Source organism: Macaca nemestrina, chromosome 11 (assembly GCF_043159975.1).
Source record: "Macaca nemestrina isolate mMacNem1 chromosome 11, mMacNem.hap1, whole genome shotgun sequence".
Lineage (NCBI taxonomy): Eukaryota > Metazoa > Chordata > Mammalia > Primates > Cercopithecidae > Macaca > Macaca nemestrina.
In genome coordinates, this window is record NC_092135.1 from 44,197,057 (window position 1) to 44,202,601 (window position 5,545).

A 5,545-nucleotide genomic window follows, 5' to 3' on the forward strand; every position below is an offset into this window, starting at 1 on the left:
AATTAGAAATAATTTTATTGGTTTCTCTCCTGAGTTGACACCAGTTCCTCTTCTTTGCTGTATATTAATGGTATATCTTGACTGCCCAAGGAAAGAGCAAAAGACCATGCCCCGAGTGCTGAATGCAACCTTGTGTTGGAGTCTACTTGTCCCAACTTGTGTACAGTCAGGATGCCTTAGTCAGTTCAGTCAGCTGTAAAACGTACTTTATACTGGATAATTTATAAACAACAGACATTTGATTCTCATAGTTCTGGAGGCTAGGAAATCCAAGATTAAGGCACTAGCAAATTTGGTGTCTGATAAGTGCCTGCCCTCTGCTTCATGAATGGTGCCTTTTGGCTGCAAACTCAGGTGAGAGAAGGAACAAAAAAGCTCCCTCATGCTTCTTTTATAAGGGCTCTGATCCAATTCCTGAAGGCCAAATCACCTCCCCAAATCCCACATCACATTGGGTATTAGGTTCTAACATATGATTTCGAGGGGAACACCAACATTCAGAACAAAGGAAATTAGAGACCTTAGAGGTATGGCTCAGAATCTTTGAGTCTGATTTTAAATAATAATTCAGATTTTACACATCCACATGTATGTTGCCTTCTTAAAAAGTGAGGTTATGAGTTTATGCATCTCATTTCTTTCCAATCATTTTGCTATTGATCAAATATGTCAGTACCTTCTTAAGGAATTGACTTATACCTGAGACAGAATTAATGCCAGAAACTGCAGTCTAAGTGGGTATTTTTTTTTTTTTCAGATAAAGACACTGAGACACCAAGAGGTTAAAACCTGTGATTTTTTCACTTTGTAAGACCGAGTAAACACTGGAGACAACACAACTGTATGACAGAGGGAAAGAACAAGAGAAAAGGTTATAAACAAGATCACAAGATATTTCCAAATGAAGTTGTATTTTTTGTAACTCATGATTGTACTCATTATACTTGAAATAACTATATTGAAGGTCAATCCTGTCTCAACTTTGTGCAGTTTGTGTGTCTTTAAAAAATCAGTATCGCTTCTTTATAGTCCCACCTATTCAAGGATCAACTTGACAGGAATCATGTATTTTTACTGTATCTGCAAATGAAATGTAACAAATCCCAGTAATTTCAAAACAAAATAAAATCCTCAAAACAAAACAACATTACTATTTTCTCCACACCCAGTAAACCATGTGCTTAAATTTAGGTTCATATATATGTGTGTGTGTATGTGTATATATATGTGTTTGTGTGTGTGCATGCATCTGTATACATATATTTTTTGATTATTTTTAATTTCTTTTTTTTTAGATGGAAGTCACACTATGTTGCCCAGGCTTGTTGTATAGGTCAGTATTTTTTATTCAAGAGCAAAACAAGTCTAATTTTTAAATAGCATTATTAATAAATTTCTGTGGACAATTTCCAATAGTGTCTCTGCTCACCATAAACCTTAGACTATCATGAAAGCAATTCTAAGAGTATCATCTAAATTTCTGATTTTAAAAAAGTTTTTAAATGGCAGTTTTCCATATCATTCCCTTCTCTCTTCTCCCTCTGTCTTATAAAACAGTTGTAACTGGGATTATATTGATGTATTTCAGAAAAAAAGTCAGTTACAGGAATATATGTTTACATATTCTGACAGATTGGTTTACCATCTTCAAATATTCTGAGTGGGCCCTCAATAAATATTTACTGGCCTAAAGGGAATTAAACTTCCACATGATATCTTTCAGCAAGTGAAAAAATCCTGTAAATTTCACAGGGCCACTGCATATAATGAAGTACCTTATGTAGCCTTAAAGCAATCACTGTAACTATTGCAGAGCCTTCATCTAGATATGAGGATACCAGTTAAGTTTGCTATAATTTTCCAAGTTCAAATCTAAGACGGTGTCATTCTCAGCACACCATGAAATTCAGAGACAGCCTGAACATCAGCAAACCCAGAACAACCCAGGTGCTATCAAGAATCCAAGAGTCATAGATTCCTAAGACTTTATGATCAACAAAGGTCATGGAATGTTTTTATTTAACTATATAAAATGTTCAGAATTCCTAATTTTGGAAATTTCATGAGCTTCATATTTAGTCCAAAGACAGCTGGGAAAAAACTTTTCATTAAAAACCCTTTTCACTGTTGGAAATTTGAAATGTATTGTACAAGAAAGCAAAGTGATATTTACCTATGTACATGAAGTAATAAAACTGTTGAGATTATTGCTGTTACCAGTAAGTTATTTTCCATTATAACAGAAAGGGCCTCTTTTTCTCCAGTTCTCCAAATAACCAAAAGTTTGATCTCTGTAAGACAGAAAAATAAAACAAATGACAGACATTAGGGAGGTGCCTTAGATTCTTTGACTTCAATTTAAGAAAAAGAATCATTTACAGCCATTGACGAAAATAGCCTAGAGCCCATGTAGTTGTGATTTTGTGGGTGACAATGTCTCTCATTCATCTAACAGCTGAAGGTTAGCCTCTGAAAACCAGCCACTGTTTACCTTAGTCTCAACCTAACAGAAGCGTCCACTGCTTAGAAGGATCCAAGTGTGCAGGGCCAATATTTACTTCTGATGTGCTGAGAGGTGAGAAATTATAAAACCTGCCCAAATAAAAGCAATTCAAATTTTCCACACATTTATACTCAGTGTTAAACTCTTTATATATGACTATCTTCAGCTACCTGAAATTTCATCCTATTAATAAAGGTTAAGCACTTTGACATTTATTTTTGCCTGCTCAAGTTTAAATTTAGTCAATGAAATAACATACCGATCCATTATAATAAGTATAATAATTATTTCATATAATCTCCTTCTCAGTTAGAAGTTAAAATTTACACTGTAGTAAACTAAATTAGGATAATTAAGATATCACAATAATTGTAAAAACTTGACTAAATACATGCAAAGAAAAAAATAACATATGGTATTTTAATTTAATTAAAACATAATATCTACATGAAATATATAAATCTTTTCAAAACTATTTTTTCTTTCTACTTAAGTACCTCGTATCTACAAATGCTTATGAAGATGTCAGATTAACTATAAATCTATAGACTAAAACAAAATTGTGCCACTGGAAAGTAAAGAAGGAAGAAGTTGCAGTACCTGGTCTCTATTAAGCAATTTTCCTTGAATGTCTGCCTCCACATGATGATCATGATCATTCATTTATTTCTCAGCAAGCAGTCTGGTTTCAGATTCTCAGTTTTGCTCTATATATTTATAAAAGTTTTCAAAAAAGGGAAAAGGAAGTCATGGACTTTTATTGAGAAGAGATTAAACGTCCCTTCAGCTGGTATATACCTAGAAATCCACATTAATTTAGAGACAGATCCATTTATGACATATGTTGCCAAGTGTTTTTAAAAATAAGTTTGAGGGTGGAGTAAAGATTAGAAAGACCTCGTATTTTACACTAAATGAATGACATGTTTTGTAGTGACAGGCCACTATTAACTTCCTTGCTCCTGTATTGAGAAGGAAACTGCTGGAAATTCAGAAGAATGCTTAAGAAACATTCATAGCTGATACAAACGCAATGAAGTAGGCTGAACATTGAGTGTAGAGGGAATCTCACGCCTACAAATATCATTGAAACTCCCATTAATCACTGCATCAAAGTAACTAAAGCATTTATGCAGATTTTATTGAAAATAAATCACTTTATCATATGCTCAAATGTGGGGAGGATTTTCTCATAGAGATTTCTTCTTGGGCTTCTGTAGTTTTTTTATAGAGTATCTCCTGCCCTCTTTAGTCCAGATTTTATAACTACATTTAGGAAAAAGATCTAATTCAACGGCATGATTCTGACTTTAGCTTCTTTCCTTTCTTGGTGAAAATAGGTCATGATTAGCCATTTCTGACAGAAACAGTTGACAGGAAATAGGACAGGAAATGATATAATGATTCCAAAATTGTATATTTCCCCTATGCCCTGCTGTTTGGGGAATGACCTTACAGTTAACCAGGAAATTGGGAGGAGGTATTGAATCAAAAATACTTAAGCAATTGAACTCACTTTTTCATCCCTCGGTCCTCTTCATGTAAAGAAATAGATTCAAACCCTGGAACCGAAAGAGATAAAGATAAATTTAGCTGAGTAAATATTTATTCTTCTGATAATTTATGTATATTTCTAGATTTTTTAGTAGACTATTTAAAGCATACATTAATATCCAGTTAGCTAACATAAGCATAGCATATAAACCACCTAAATATTAAAATAAAAAACTTCTAATGCTTTAATATTTATGGAGTTTAACTATTTTCTCATGGAAATAAAACTTTGATTCTATTTATTATTAAATGCCTAGTCTTTTTATTCACAGTTAAATCACTATGTTTTAAAACTGCTTTTTAAGATGTGTTTTTATATGCCATATAATGATAAATTACATTAATATCTGGTCCATTGTTCATTTTTTTCTGAAATAGACAATATCTCCGGGGTGAAAAATACCCAATTAAAAACGACATGCCTAAAACTCACACAAACGCATAAGCACAAGGATATATAAGCATAAAATGCAAACTACTTCATTTAAAATTTTACTCAAATACAATGTTACTAATTCCATTTATACTTTTTCTTTTGTTTAAACTTACTTTATATCTTTAAAAATAGATCTCCAATTCAGGACCTTCCTAAGACAATTTATAGCTCTAAAAACAGAAAGTACAAAATCCATCACAGGAAGTCCAATTTTCACAGTGTGAAATAAACCTTTTTTTGTGTTACTGCAGCATGTTATTAAGCCTTTTAATATTTTAAAATACTTAACTATTTTGTTTACATTCCCTTAGTCATTAACTTCAACCGGTTTTAAATTTATGTCACTGGAGGATCGAGAGTAACAAAGCTGTACAAATTTAACAATTAGCCTTACTATGTAATTGCTTAGAATAAACATCCTGATTAGTTAAATCACTATTAAATTTTAATCAATGTGAGTGGGTGTTTCTATTTTTGATTAGGGAATCCACATAGATTGTCTGAGAGACTCCTTTTTGTACGTGAAGTTGATATGTTTCCTCTCTTCATATTATGCCTAATGGATTCCATCTCAATCTCATATAATGCACTATTAGTGAACAGTCAAAGACATTTTTCTTTAATATGATCTTTCTTTTCATGACATTAATGACATATTTTTCTCTTCTGAATTTATTTATCTTACTCTTTAAATAAATAAAGATGTTTATAGATATTAAAATGTGACAGTTTGTTAGAACAGTATTTTAACAAACAGAATTTGGCTTCATGCAAATATTTGGGGTTATTTTAAGGGGAAAAGTGTTATTATTTATTTTAAAAGAGTAATGCTAATTATTTGGAAGATAAAATGAAGTGAAAAAAAAAATGCTGTGATTTTACCCACATAAAATACCATATCAGAACCTAAGATGATAGTATCTAACAGTCCCAAAAAATTCAAAAAGCAAGTGATTTTTTTTTCAGTAAGATTCATTTAATTAAATGTGCTTATGAGTTTACTTTTTTGCTTGGTTTAACAATTCTTTCAGAAACAAACAATCAATATAAAA

At 31.8% G+C, this 5,545-nt stretch overlaps 1 long non-coding RNA gene across 1 annotated transcript; it reads right to left on the reverse strand.

The window, feature by feature from the left end:
- Window positions 1-770: 770 nt before the first annotated feature.
- LOC105492717 (uncharacterized) lies at window positions 771-4,067 on the reverse strand. The gene is made up of 4 exons (XR_011609540.1): window positions 4,020-4,067; window positions 3,104-3,210; window positions 2,174-2,291; window positions 771-1,080 (listed from the first exon to the last, which is right to left on the reverse strand). It is a non-coding gene; the product is annotated as an uncharacterized lncRNA (long non-coding RNA).
- Window positions 4,068-5,545: the final 1,478 nt, after the last annotated feature.